Genomic DNA, 15203 nt, shown 5'->3' on the forward strand with positions numbered 1-15203 from the left:
TTAAGCCACAAATTTTGAGCCCGATTTGCTCTGATCCACTTAACTCTTGTGTGTCATGTTCTTTCTCCTGGGTTTAACCTCTTCATTCTCCTTTCAGGAGTGTGCTTGATCCCCGTGAGCACGAAGCCTTTGAGCGGGTGGAGATGCTTGGTTAGGGAGGCGTTGCTCGAGGCTTCAACAGCGTGACCCGAACAAACTGTTTCTTGGAGAAGCGGAGTCTCCCCTCGTTTGTTTTGGATCACGTTTGGGGTTTGGGCTTATTCAGAGGGAAGGAAAATGGATGGGGCTAAGAAAAAGGGTGCAAAGCTTCTAGGATTTTCATAGATCTTCCCAATACCACCAAGTTTCTCTGTCAAATTGTACCTAGCACAGCAAAACCCAGCACAGGCGATTGAGAAAATAATAATAATAATAAAAAATAAAGAGGGTGAATAACTGAATAACTTCCCCAGAAGGTGCAACTGAGGGCAGCCTCGCTGGATCTACGCTCACGCAGCTCCCTGGAGGAGCCTGGCCGTGCCCTGCTGTCGGGATGTGTGTGCACCTCTCCTCCCTCCAGCATCATCCGCAGCCTCCGCCCGAGATTGGCTGCTGCCGAGTCAGCCCATATCTTGCTAGAGGGAAACTTGAGACCCAGCAAGCCCGAAATGTCAAACGCTGCTTAGTCAGATGAATAGCAGCACTCACCAGCGGCCAGCCCGGGCTCTTTCCACACTTCAGCAGGGGCAGGGTTGTGTGGCTGAGCTTTGTTTCTCAATGAAACGCTGGAAGGGGAAAGAGAAAAAAAAAAAAGAAAAAAAAAAAGCTTGCGTGGAGCTGGCGAGGCGTGTGGAAAATCAACATCTGAGATGATAATGCAAAAAGAAAAAAAAAAGCAGATGAGCTCCTTCCCCTCCGTGCTCCTGCTCTGCTCCTCGTGTGCTGCTTTCCCCTGACAGCTGGATGTGAAAAATACAACACGGACAAAGCACTTGAAGCGTTACGCTGGCTTCTGCAAGGCTCCAGCAGTAAAAGCTGGGGCTCCTTCCCAGGATTTCTCCCTCCCAGGTGTTAATCCCACAGCACCCCATAGATCTGTCTCCTGGTCCGGAAGGTTTTCAGGCACTTGCAGGCTCCCACTGCTGTTTGCAGGCTGGTGCTGAGCAGCACCAGCCCCACAGGTGATGCTTCAAACCCCCAAATAAAAGTCACAGAGGTTGGGGGGGTCCTGCAGGGTGCTTGGGTTGGGAGGAGAAGCTGTTTTGTGCTGTCTTTTGTATTTTTTTTGTGTGTATCCACTGCAGAGGCCCCCAAAAGAAAAATGCTCTCAGGCTGGAGGATGCCCTGGGTTCATTTTAGCCCCTATTTAAGTTTGGCACCTGAATGCTTCGGTCAGAATGGACCAAATTCAATTAATTCATCGCCCAAATTGGTGGCTAATCAACACATCGTGCTAAAAGATACCACGAAGGTCCACCAGGAGACAGGTAATTTGTGCATTGTCGCCGGGAAGCTGGATTTTTGGGGCTGATCACAGAATTCCAGCAAGTTCATCAGCTGAAGCCATCGGTGTCCATCTGTATCTCCAAGAGCAGCTGTGATTTCTTTCTCCCCAGCAGTGTTTTTGCCTTCAGCGACTGTTTATCCAAAAAAAGGGCGGTGATTGGTGAAATCTAAGAGCTTTTACACAGAAAATGTGTTGCAACTGGCAATGTAAATAACACGGTCGGTTTCTGGAAATCCAAGTACAAAATGCTTGCACTGAACTGCCAAATGATGCACGAAGTTGCCTTGTTTGAAGAAATGAAGAGGAAAGAGAAATCTTTCTGCCCCTGGACCTTCAGAAAAGGATTGTTGGAAGAAAAAGGACTGAAGACAGGACAGAAAGAGGTAGCTAAAAATATCGAGCCCTATAGTGTCTAAGCACTCTGTGTGTTAAGTATGTATGTATGTGAAACTGAATTCAACTTGATATAATTAATTGAAATAATTAGAAATAATTAATCTCTTCGTGGAAATGAAAGGTCTTAGGTCAAACACAGTGATCTCGTCAGCAGGTTCTCAAACGTGGACAAAGCTTCCAGAATTGATTGCCCTCTCCCACCAGAAAAAGGTTGAGTTCCTGAGTAAGTACCAAGATTATTTTTTAAAAACACAAATAGTATTTCAAAGAACATTAATTGCAGTATTTATTAGGACTGTTATACGTACGTACTTCAAATGAGACCTCCTAATAATGCCTCGAGTGTGACTTGTGATTTCTTATGTGTACTATTTTCAAATAGAAATAATTTCAGGAACTATCGATAGTAATGATAGGATCCTAAAGAAATCCTGAAGTTGTATAAAGAATTGAACTCTCCTCTCAGAAGGCAGAATTATTTTGGTTTAAAATGATGCAAATGTAACTCGGGGCTGCCACTTAGATGGCACGTGATGGTCTTTTTTGAATGAGCAGAGACAGAGAGCACAGGGGAGTGTTCAGTGTGAATAAATCAGAAAATATGGAAGGGAAACAAGTCACTCCTTCTTGATAGATGCCCCAACAGGAAATCTGCAAGCTTCTGGTCGTTGCTGCTTCTCAGAAGAGGAAGCCAAACCACGTCTCCACAACCAGGAGGTATGGAGCAGAGCGTTGAGTCTCTTTGCCAGGAGCATCACAACTGCAAGGGAAAGATCTCCGAGTGATCCTGGATGCCTTGTGCTTAGATGTGTGTCAGCAGTGTGGTATTTCTGTGTGAAGGGAAGGGTTAAACCATCACAACATGACACAAAGGCCCTTAGTGGTGGCGTGCTCGCAACCCTACTTGGTTCTCACAGGTACGTGTGCCTGCTAAAATGACGAATGAACTGTTGGGTGAGATAAAAGCTGAGCCTACACGAGATTTCTCAACCAAAGCGAATTCAAAGAGGGTTTTTCTGAGTGCCAATCCCTGCAGCTCTGTCTGGAAACGGAGCGCCGTTCCGGGTTCTTTCCCGTTCACTCATTAACAAGAATAATCCAATGTATCAGTCGCCTTTGCTGCCTCTGAGGCATGAACCACAAAGGGAGACGAGGCAGTGAATAACACAGGAATGAAAATTATCCCCAGTTTCTACCCATCTGTACAGTTACACCTTGCAGTCATGTGTCTGAAGTAAGAGGTCATTTTCTAATCAGATCCAAATTTTCATTAGTAGGCTTGGTCCAATGTTGAGCAGAGCTGGATCTCGTCATTGCTTGCACAAAGTGTTTTGAGATGGCTGCAGTAATGGTGTGGTTCCGTTTGTCTTCGTTTTGCATTATACCTAAAACTCCTTAATTCTTGCTGTCGTTAACCCCATGGCACGAAGCGTGCGTCAAAGCTCTTGGAAACAGGCACTCTTCATGCAGGAATGCAGGAAATACGTATGCAAATATGTAGGTAATGAAGGAAATAGGATGTGAAAACACTGGAGTTGGCAGAACCTCTTGGCTTCCTAGCAGTTTTTAGGGGCTCACGTTTTTCTTCTGAATCTGCTAACCGCTCTTAAGATGTGTTTGGTCTTGCCAACATCTTTTTAGGACTTGAGCGCACTGAAGGATGCCACAGGACGTGAGGTAAGCCTCGGCATGGGCTATGACTTGCCCCTCTCATCCCTCACACCAGCTGAACCTGCTCATGCATCCGTCCTCCCTGGGACCAGTGGGAGGAGGCATGTTCCTGCATAAGGCAACTCAGATCTCCAGAGCATCGTTGTTGGGATGGAGGAGCTCAAGGTTTTGCTAGGAACCCTTCTCTTTAGTGGTTGGAAATGCCGATGTTACGTTGGCCTCGTGAGCTGATTTCCTAGCTTGGATTTAGGGCTTGAGGTCACTGGGTGCAATGGGTGGAATTATTCCATGCAGATGCAGGAAAAAAAGAAAAAAAAAAAAAAAAAAGAAAAAAAGAAAAAAAAAAAGGGGGCTGTGCTCTTTGTTTTCCCTGGGGATCTTTACTTTGGAGAGAAGTTTTTGTAAAGTAGGATGTATTCTGAAGCCCAGCAAAACTGCTGCTGTTCAGCACAACTTTAAAGATAAATATAAATAAATATATAGGTATTTTAAATGTAAATAAAAATAAGTCATAAACCATAGTCCACCATAAATACCTGCCGTTTATAAGTCTCGATAAGATAAGGAACCCCAAGAAAGAGATGTCAACGCTGACTACAGACTCAAACTAAGGAGACCAAAGCAGAGATGTGCTGTTACTCCTGCAAGCCTCCCTTCCCTAAGAAACCCAGCTGAAATTCGATTAGTATTGCAGTTAAAACCCCATCTGAGAGTAAGACCCCAGCTGTACGAAGGTGTCAGGTGGATACATGATACGGGAAACTTTTTCTGGGTAGAGTAGAAGCGTTACCCGTGTGCGCTGTGCTCAGATTTTCTCACCCAACGGCCCCAGCACTTTGCTGAGCACACTTCTGGTCCCAAACTTTGCAAACACCTCTTTGATGAGGAAGGAATGTGCACTGTTATATGATCGGGGAGACCGGGGCGTGGTGGGAACGAGAGGGGCCCTAAACCGCTCGTCTATGTTTACGCGGAAAGCATATTGCAGAGCTGCAGGCAACCCTCAGATCTTTTGGGCCTTCTCACGTCCTTAGCTCGGGACATAATAGGGGCTGGCCTCTTTGAAAATGTGCCCCTTGTTCAGGTTTGTGTGAGAGCAGAGTTCCTCTGCAAATGTCTGGTGTTGTGTTTCTTCCCGTCAAGAAAGGAGACCCTAATGTGATGTGTGACTGGACAGAAGTGGGGAGGATCTTCTCGACCAAGAACAAGATCAAAAAGAAAGAGGAGTGCTTTGTACGAGGCTCTGGCTGCCCTTTAGCCTCTAATCCTCCTCCCCTCCCCCTCATTTTTTTTATATTTCCTTTGCTTTCTTCTTTATTGCCTCAGGTCAAACCTTGATTTTTCTTTTTGCGTTGAGGATGTGGTTGACCCAAGCATGGGACATGCAAGATGTCCATCTCTTGGTACATGAAGCCCCAGGATGACCCTGATAGCAGCAGTCAGTGTCTGAAAAGTGTTTTTCAAGAGTACTTCACCATCGACAGGAAAGCAAGAGGTGAATGAGACCTCTCTGCCCTTTTTTTTTCTCTCCACCTCATGCACCAGGTGGTATCTAAAGAGCTTGGTGCCCCAAACAAGATGCTGACAGGAGGTACCGAAGCCCCCCAAGTACTGCTGTGATCTGCAAGTCACTGCTACCTTCTCCTGAAGGTTTCCAGTTAAATTTCATCCAGACCATCTAGTGTCACCTCTGAAAAGGCAAGGGACCAAGGAACATCAGGGAAAACAGAGCAATGAGATTTGGGGGGGTCTGGAGGTACTGCCAGCTTGTGCTGTGGGATGTTGGGCCTTGTTTGGGATCCTTGGCAGTAAGAAGAGACAGCATGAAAACCCCGTGCCTGCTGGAAGGGATGAAAGGAGTCATTGCCCTGCCAAATATTGTTTGATTTTCACTTTACACAATTAAATTTCTCCGGGAAGGCTGGGGTGGAGAAATGCAGCCTGGGTTACACAGGAACGTGCGCTTGGTCCGTACCTGCTGATGGGTGTAGGAGTTTGAGCAGGAACCTTGCCCCATTTACATACGTCAAAATCAGGATTTTAACAAAGAATGCTGTGTTCTGGCTAATTCTTCATGCAGTGCCCTGGTCAGCTCTGAAATACCATCAAGGAGAAGTTTGGCCTCGTCAGGGGGAGGTCACGACTACAAAGGAGCAGAGGCAAGGGAGAAAGGAGCAAGCATGACGGGATTTTTCTGAGCGCCGTAGATCAGTGGGTTGGTCCCTCCGTGCTTCCCACGCTCTTTTTGTTGCAGTCCTGAAAGAAACATGATGTAGGAGGCTGGTGCGAATCGAACAACGTGTCCCAGAACAGCCGTGGCGTGAGCGGGGCTCCCCGCGGTGACGCTCCGCCTCCTGCGAACCAGAGGAAGCAAGCCACGAGTAATACGAGAAATGATTTTATTTACACTGATTATATTTACACTGCGACGATCCCTGCTTTCCACACGTGGCATTACTCTCGCCAGAAGATTTCTGGGCTCCTGTAGCAGGCGGGGAAACTGAGGCACCCAGCCTAGGTCCCTGGCTTGAGGTGAGGAAATGGCTGGGTGCTAGAGGTGGAGGCCGATTTTTGTAGCTCACACGCTGGTCAGCCTGAAGTTGTCCTGCTCCAGAGAGTGACCCACCACAGTGGGATCTGTGATGGGATCTGGGTGAACTTCAGAGCCTAATTCTACAAGTTTCAGCCCCCACAAGCTGCTGCCTAACTCTGGGGCCTGAAGACACTTTGCTGCCTGGCCCACCTCACTCCACCCATGATCCCCTATCAGTGCACAGGGGTTTCTGAGGCACCTTTGGAGGTAGTTTAGACCCAGGCCCAAGCCATGACGAAGTTTTTTCTCCACACCAGCTCTGCAGGAAGCTTTTTGTGCCTGGCAGCGAGCCTGGGCCGAGATCTGAGCCCGATTTAACTCTTGCCCCTTCCTGGGCTGAGCCTGCACTCGAGGTGGATTTTTTTCCCCTCAGCTTTTATGGGCTTTCTCCGTTTTTATTGCCAGCCTAATGACTGGAAAGCAACGGTCACCAACGGCTCTTGGAGCACGTGGTGGCTCTCCAGAGAGGCCAGGAGTCAGCCACACCTGAGGAACAAGTCAATGTTGTGGTGGTGGACGTGGTGGGAGGGATGAAAGGGTCCATCCTGAGGTGGAGAGGAGTTCCCTCAGAGCTGCTGTGCGGTGGTGGGCTGGTAGAAAAACACACCTAGATCAGCAGGATTTCTTCCCTCTTGTACCTTTATTTACAGCTCTTCTCAAGCTCTGGGGTGTGTTCTTCCTTCCTGAATCCCATCAAAGTTCATTTTTTTTTTTTTCCTAGGAACGAGGACGATTGGTCTGAGTCAATGGGGAGACCTGAGGCCCAGACAGCGTGGGTCCCGAGCCTCTGCGGGCAGGAAGATGTGTGTCTGCTGCTATCCTGACAATGAAACCAGCTGTGTGTCTCGCTGCTTGCTTGACCGCTGCTCCTAAATTCGAGCCTGGTGCCTGGAAAAACTTGTCATCTCATAAAACAGCTGGCTGGAGAAGGAGCGAGCTGGCAGGCCGCAGCGGGGAGCGGTGTCCAGCGCGCCTCATGTTTTGGCATGTCCAGCTCGCTGCCTTGGATGGTTTCCTTGAAATACTTGCTTTTTATGAAAAAACCACTGCCTGTGTTGAAGCACATCGCTCCCTCGCAGCCTCTCTGAAGTGAACCGAGCAGGCGAACCTTGTGGTAACGCGGCGTGCTTGGTCAGGATGAAATCCAGACTGTGCTTTCCTGCTTCTATCTGTCTCCTATGAACAGCCATAAATAGCCATGACCCGGCAACCAAATTCGAGAAGAAGGCTTCTAGGAAAGCCTGCAGTGCACACTGCCTTCAGGAGCCCGATAGCCTTATGGTATCTGTGCATGCTGGAAAGCCTGACCTTGGTTGAGACACCTGCGTTTCGGTTTTTCTCAAAAGCACATGGGTGTATAATACCTTTTAGCTGATTCAGCTCCCTGACCGACTTATCTTGCAGGTGAATTACAGCAAATCAAAGCCAGGGAATGGCTCAAGAAGATAGCGCTGGTAATCAGTGATAAGGTATTTACATTTAAGATAAAAAAAAGGTTTGTTTCGGTTTTGTATTTTTTTTTTGTATTAGCTCCTAAGGAGGTGGTTAGACTTCGAGGTTCAGGAGCTGCCTTGCTGCATCTCCTTCTCGCCATGTGCTGATGGCAACTGGGAAACACTGACCAGCGTTCAAGGCTCTCAAACACGTGCTGGATGAGGTACCGTGATGTCTCCTGGCATTGCCCAACTGCTAATCACACGCAGATGACTGCAATCACATCTTGCAGACACGTTTGGCTTCTGCAAGGTTGATGACAAAGAGCTCAAGAGGATAGGGACTGACCCTAATGTCGTGATGACCAAATGAGTATGTTTCTATTTTAGTCTGGTTATTTTTGGTCTTTTTTTAATGGATGACGCTTGCTGATATGGGGTAAACAAGGATTTTCTCCAGCGTGTGAGTAGTTGGAAAAATAGCCATGTGCGTGCTCTGCCACCCCACTGACCTCTCAATTAAATTACTCTCAGTTAGATTAATTTTAATTTTTTTTTTTTTTTAATGACATTTGTGGAATGAAGTGGGTGTTTGCAAAAGATGTCAGTATAGGACTGCAGATTGCAAGAAGTGACATGGTCACAGCTCGCTCGGAAGCCAAACGCGTTGTGTAAACGCAGAATGGGAAAACAGGGATGTGAGTGACCTTTCCCATGTGATCTCAAGTCTGTCATCTATTGTGAATGTCCCGTCCTACTCAAAGTGGAGAGCTAGAGAGGAGACATCCTTTTCTTCTCCATCCACCCATCCTTGGGACTTTCTGCTCCTCTTTGACCCCTGGTACCATCTTCTGGTTGCAGAGGAGGGAGGAAATTGGCTCAGTTGAGATGCCTGGGAAAAAATGTATTAACTTGAGTAATCAGGATGATACACCAGGATCCTGAAGGCTTTCGAGAAGCATGTCAAAAGTTAAAAGTTTTAGGATTTTAGTTGTGTTTCAGAGTGTGTCTGGAATAAACTGGGGAGAGAGGGAAAGAAAAAGAAAGGAGCTCCCAGAAAGGAGCGTTACCTGATGTCATCTGCTGTTATTTAGACCGTCAGGCTTTAACAAAATAATTTATTAACAAAATTGTTTAATTTACTTTCAGAAAAGGCAAAAATATCCTCCTTTCATGCAGCCTTACCCCGGAACCTTGCACAGACTGTGAATGCTGCAGTGGCTGGAGAAAGGTCCTAAAGGAATCGAGGAAGCTTTCAGGCTAGTTACTGTTTAACATGAATTGCTGCAAAGACACAGTGCTTTCCTTCCCTAAAACGTAAGCTTCAGACTTCACTTGTTTTTTTAACAACTGAATTAACCAGGTACATGCAGGCGTGTTCATCTCATCTGTTGCCATCTGAAGCTTAAGTAAAGGGTCAAACTTTTACCAAAAGTTTTCTTTTCAGAAACTGAGCCCAGCACCTCTGTGAAATTGGACATTTTTGGGTTCCTTGCAACTGGGAAGCCTCTCCTTTCTGCTTTGCTGGCTTTGAGAGAGATGTGATGTATAACTACAGCACACAGATCACAGTTTTGTCCCTTTCATGAGCCTCTGATCCACTCCGTGGCTTGCAGGTGCAGAATGACATTGGCCTGACCTGTGCTCCTCTGTCTAGCCGTAGCTCTGGGAGAGGCAGAAGAGCAGCAGCCTAAGCAATCTGTGCACATCACAGTATTTCAATTTATTTTCACGTTTTACGAACTATGGCTTGCCTTAAATCACCAGTGCTGAGCTATACAGCATCCATATGGCTCGGCTTTCCTTTTATGAATCGCTTCCCAAGCCCGTGTTTGACTCTAGAAATGTTTCTCAAATCCATCCATCTCTATCTGGGCTGCCTTTATCTCCAGCGCTCCTCTGCAGGTCAGAGAACAGCTCCGGAGCGGGATCTGATGCTAATTCGAAACAGATTGGGGCTTTTCATCAAAAATCCTCTTTTTATTTTTTTATTTTTTTTGTGAGTGCACCGTGGCAAATCTGGACATTTAATAGGTTTGAGGAGGATTCTTTTTTTTTTTTCCAGATTTGTAGATAGCCTCGCTCTGAGAAATACGTCGGCCCCAGAAAAGGAGGAAGCGTGTCCGTACCCAGGGGGGGAATTTCTGCAAGAGCTTCGCCGGCTGTGCTCCGTGCTTGCCGCGGGGCTGCTGGGGGATGAATGAGGGATTTGGAGGGCAGGCTAGGAGATGATGGGGTGATGGGGTGATACCGGCCTCCGGGGTTACTGCGAGTCAGTGACATTTGCTTACAGCAGAGGTAACACCTCAGGGCCTCTCTTCCAATAGGAACGGGACTCGGACGGGGCGAAATCAGGAGAGTTTATGGGCCAATGAACGCCGGCTCTGGGAGTGAGTCACATTCATTCGAGTTTCAAGTTTTGCGGTCGGGGAGCTCATTCAAAGCCCACATAAAAGAGGGTGATTAATACAGCGCCTTCGGTTCTCTGCTGGCTTCAGCTCCTGTGCAAACGGGAGACGGGGCAGGGGCTGCCGGTGTGTGGTGTGGGGGAGGAAATAAGAAGGAAAAAAATTACTTAACCGTGCTGGAAACACGAGGTGCTGCTTTCCTGGGTGAAATCCAAGGCTGGGAATGCTCTGCGGGCTGTGAATAGCCCCTGACAGCTTAGCCTGGGCTTCCCTGGAGCATCACCCACCTCTGTGCATCCTCCTGGCAAAAATGTTTGCTCTCTGCCTTTGGAAGCACGCCCCTGCCCTCCCCGGAGGGATCAACTCACTGAAAAAAAATCAGATTTCCACAATCCTTTTGTTGGCACCGTTTGTCATGATTTTTAATATATTTTTTTTAATCTTTCTGTCTCTGAAAGCCTTGTTAGAGAAAATGTTTCTCATTATCAGCTGGGGGGCTGCCAGACCTGGGAGGTGTTTGTTTCCTATTGCTCTCCTTGTCCCTCCTGCTGTGCGGGATTTGTCCCAGAACCGGAGATGAGGAGAGCCCTAGGAAAAAGATGTTACAGGGTAGGTGGGTGGCTGGAAGCCCCCTACATGGTACCCCCCAAAAAATGCCTCATGGTACCATGAGCAAGGTTCAGACAGGAGATGCCTGCGGTCCTAATATGCTCCTGCTACTCCTCCTGTGAGTAGGACTGTGGTTTTTCCTCCTCCCGTGGCCTTTGACCCTCTAACATCCCTTGTCTTTGCCTAATACAGGTGTTTTCACCCTAATCCTGCACGATTTGACCACCCACCTCACCGCAGAAGTACAGGGGAACACCACAGGAGTGTGAGCAAAGCTGTCTTCACCTTCTCAGCCTCCTCCCGGGCTCTGCAAAGAGTCAAAATAGCTTTCAGCTTGCCTCCTCCCCCAGAAGAGCACGAAAAGGGATTTCTCAGCTCTGCCCAGGTAAATAGTCCTGCACCGGCTTCAGGAAGGGCAGTCCCGGACTGAGCTGAATATTTCTGCAAGCAAATCACTCGCCGGAATTTGTGGAATGAGGCTTGAGGAGAGGAAAAAAAAATCTTGCTGTTCCTCAGGGCCTGAAGGACCCCATCCACCTGCTTGCTGCTGCTGTGCCAGGCTGAGTGTTACCCAGAGCTTTACCAGCACTGAATTAAGTCATTTCCCGTGAAATAAGTCATTTCCCATGAAATCTGTGTGTTGGTGAGGCTGTTCTCATCCCTTCAGCTTCTTGTGAAGGAGCAAAGTGCAGCTGGTCTCAGCCATATAGGCTGGGCTTTCAGGGCTTCTTTATGAAAAGGAGATAGACTAGAAAATACTTTTTTTTTTTTGAGATGTGCCTCAAAAAGAGAGCAGGTAGCAATGTTTTCTGAGGGCTCTGCTCCTGCACCTTTGCTTGGAGTGCTGTGAAAGGTGCTGAGGAGAGCTGAAATGGGAGCAGCAGATTCCCTGGATGAGTGGGGTAGCTGGGAGCACATATCTGGACGCCGTTCAGCTAGCAAATCGAGCTCATCTCCTGCTTGTTACCCCCATCCTATTATTTATCACCCTCATGTGCTTCATTTTAGGTGGTAAATCCTTGGAGTTTTCCCTTGTGGGGTGAGTGGGAAGAAGCCCTGGCTGTAATAACCACCAGGCGTGCCACCTGTAAGGTCACTGATGGAAGGCTCATCCTACAGTTTGTAGACAAATAATTCCTTCTGGCCAAAATTCATCCAAATTTTGAGTTTTCACATTTTTTTTACACATTTTTTTTTTTGTGTAAGGTGAGTGCTGGGGGAAAGGACTGGCCCTTTGAGCATCCCATCCTGCTGGGAAGGATCTGTGGGATCCCTTCAGAGAGGTTGGGGAAGGGGGAACCCTCTGTAAGCGTTTAAAAGAAAACCTCATTGAGAAAACTTTCTCTAAATACTGGAAAGCTCTTTTTTTTTCATCAAATTTACACTTCTGGCACCGAGAGATTTCTCGCTTCAGAGAAATTCTCAGGGATCCGTCTTCTGAGAAAGCTTCGGACCACTTTAGAGGGGGATTTCTGCAGAGTGAACTCAGCGGATATGTGCACGCTCGCTCGGCACTGACAGAAGACGTTTTCATCACGGGCTGAGGCACTTCTCGTTTCCTTGAAATGTTAGCTGGGGAATTTCGTTTGCTGCTGCTGCTCAAAGAAAACCCTGGTAAAATATTCAAAATCTTTTTTTTAATGCTTTATAGAAACAGACCCGTTCCTTGGTGCTGTTAGCTTCTCATTTTTGTAGGCATCAGCACTGAGGTGAAAACAATTCCCTAGAAAAAGAAGCGCTGTCGATGCTGTTTTTTGGGGGCTGAGCAATTATTTCCTAGGAAAGCAGCCTTTGAACTGAGGAGTCCGAGAGAGAAAATGCAAAATTTGTTTCCTGGTAGTTCCTTCTGTTTTTCTCTGATATTTTTTTCTCTGTATTTTTTTCTAGACAAAAATACGATGGAAGTAGAAAGGCAGTCGGAAAGAAAATAATCTGTTGCAGCGGTGCCTAGAGGTCCTGAACTCGGTCAGTAGCCCATTGCACAAGAGTTCAGGGGCTTCTGAGGCTTCAGTCCTAAAGGGGATTTTTCAGAAATCCTTCTGGGCTCTGGAAGCAGAAGCCTCTTCAAAACAAGATGCCTGGAGAGCTGGGAAAGCACAAGCAGGTCAGAAGGCAGCTCTGCAGACACCCCGTTGCCGCCTCGTTCAAATATTTGTTCAGCTTGCTTCAAGTGCTTGGGGTTTCTTGTGAGGTTAGGTTATGGACACAGACTACACCAGGGACCAGGAGGGTTTCCAGACTAGGACAGGGTCCAAAAGGGAGCAAGGCCAGATTGTAATACTGGACAGCAAGAGCTTTTGTGCTCAGAAATGCTGTGTGGATTTGGACACGAGATTAGCTAGCCTAGGAAGCCGCAGGGTTTGGATGTGCCACGAGGTCTCTACTTCCTCATGACACTTGCTATCAGCCTGATGTTGTTTCTCTGGCAGCTGTCACAACTTATGCAACCGTGTTTTATATCAGCGGCCCCAAATACAGCTGTGGGAGAGGCTCTCCCTTGGCCTCTCGAGCTCAGTACTCGGTGGTGCCAATTTTCCAGCCATGGCTTAGGCGTGGATGTCAACCATTTGCTTGGACGTGGACATTTCCAGAAGTGAAGGTGTCACCTGAAGCTGTCCCTCCTCACCTCTCTCCTATAGGAGCGTTGGAATTCACTGTCACCCTTAGCACTGATTAAAATAATTTATTCTCTTACTAAATTAACCAGAAATTAATCACTTCCCTTTTCTTCCCAGCACAGAAAATTGGTTAAAATCACTGTGGCTCGATCACAGAAGCTCAGCTATTAAGATTTTACTCAAAAAAGGTAAGTTTGCTCCAGATGTACAAGGCTTAGGTAAGCAGAATTCCACCACTTGGCTTTGCTTTTAGTTTTACAGATACAAAGAAGACGTACGATGGGAACAGAGAAGTCTTTTCGTCTCTCTGATGCCTGCTGAAGGATCGTGGAGTTGCTCCGGGCACGTTTCCAGCTTTGTGCAAGGCTAATACGGTGCTGATGATTTTCAGTGCGTACAACTGTAACAAGTGCATGTGGTTTCCATGTGGAACTGAGAGCGTGTGCTAATGTCCTCCCAGGAGGGGAAAACCGCAGCCCCATGCAGAGCAGTTAGTAATTTTGTGCCTTCTTTGTCGAGCAGGTATGGAAGTGTTTTGGTTTTCAGTACATTTGACTGGCTTTGGAAGTGCCTCAGTTTATTACTTGGCTATAATTCTACTTCCAAAATATATTGGACATGTTAAAAGCACTATTTACACTATTTACCTGGTCGAGACTTGAGAAATAATTCTGTTCTCTTACAAGGCACCAGTTCGTGTAGCTGCAACCCAACGCATCGTAGGGACTGGTGAAAATTGTGATCAGATAGACACACCGAGCTCCTGCCTGAGAGCATGCTGACTCACAAAATTGTGTTTGAAGACTCAAAATGTGACTGTTTTTGACCGTATGATAAATTAGGAACTCATACGGAAAGTTGCCCGTTGTGGCTTGGCAGAGCTGAAAGAACTTATATGGCTATATAGAGAGATAAGGATGGCTAAAACTGAGACAAGGCGGTGGGAAAACTGAAACCAAATTAGCATTAAAACAGTTCTGAATGTTCTGAACGGCATCCGCTGGTGTCACGCCACACAGGCTTTTATTTGACTTAGGATATCCCTTGCCCCAAGAGCTTCAGTGAGGTACTGAGGCCAAGGAGAACATCAAGGTGTGGGTGAGTTGATATTTCAGGTGGTCACTGCACATTTTTTAGAGACTGTGGCTTCATGCACACCCCATCTACCCTCTCTCATCCATCTCTGCTCTGTAGATCAGACCTTTCTTAAGATTTTGGTCAAAGGAGATGCTTCTCCTGCATCTCCTAGGTAGGACCATTGCCAGCTCGTGGCCAAGCTGTGTCTGACCCAAAGAAAACCTCCCTGCCCGCTGGAGCAGCAATTTGGGGTGCCAGAGCTGGGTCGCCGTGTCCCTGTATCCCTGTCTGAAGGGTCTCCACAGCCGGGGAGGAGAACACCTTGTTGTGTCTCGGCTTGTGCTCCCCCAGCCGTACCGCTAGACGAGACGGGAAGATGAAAGAGTACTGAAAACATAGATTTGGAGCAAAGGAACAAAGATAAAGGAAGATAAAACCAGAAAATGACTTCTTAAGATTATCTGTAATTACAGAGATCGTCCTTAGCTGGCTCAGCACACTTGCTGCTCTTTCTTCTGGATAGAAGCAGCTGGAATTTCTCTCTTTAACTCTTAGAGGTCAACATCTTCTTCTCCCATATCCATTAACTAAGACAGATCCCAAATCTTTGTTTTTTCTCTTCTGTAAGAAGAAATCCAGAGCAAAACCCGGTCTTTGGTCTGTGGGGCTGCAGAAGTCCACGGGTACCTTGCTGGGGCCCCATGCAAAGAAGCCAGGGAAAGTCAACGAGCCACCAACGTTCCTGCACACGTGGGCAAACCCTCCATGGAAAAAATTCAGAGGCCCAGGAAACAATAAAGGTTGAAAATGCTGGCCGTAGGGTTCAGATGCATAACATTAAAGATTAAGAGCCATGTGAAAACCTCAGCCCACATCTGTGGTTCGTAAGTGAAGGTTTACTGTCGGGCAAAT

General features: G+C 47.1%; 1 long non-coding RNA gene across 2 annotated transcripts in view; it reads left to right on the forward strand.

Annotated features, from left to right (window-relative positions):
• Window positions 1-8958: 8958 nt before the first annotated feature.
• The window catches only part of LOC101791467 (uncharacterized), a 43996-nt gene continuing 37751 nt past the window's right edge, over window positions 8959-15203 (forward strand). Inside the window, exons 1-4 of one of the 2 annotated variants that reach the window (XR_011805963.1) lie at window positions 8959-10113; window positions 10789-10981; window positions 11605-12210; window positions 12484-15175. This is a non-coding gene — a long non-coding RNA (uncharacterized lncRNA). The remainder of the gene's footprint in view (window positions 10114-10788; window positions 10982-11604; window positions 12211-12483; window positions 15176-15203) is intronic. The other variant, XR_011805962.1, reaches the window with a different exon arrangement.

Source organism: Anas platyrhynchos, chromosome Z, assembly GCF_047663525.1.
Source record: "Anas platyrhynchos isolate ZD024472 breed Pekin duck chromosome Z, IASCAAS_PekinDuck_T2T, whole genome shotgun sequence".
Taxonomy (NCBI): Eukaryota; Metazoa; Chordata; class Aves; order Anseriformes; family Anatidae; genus Anas; species Anas platyrhynchos.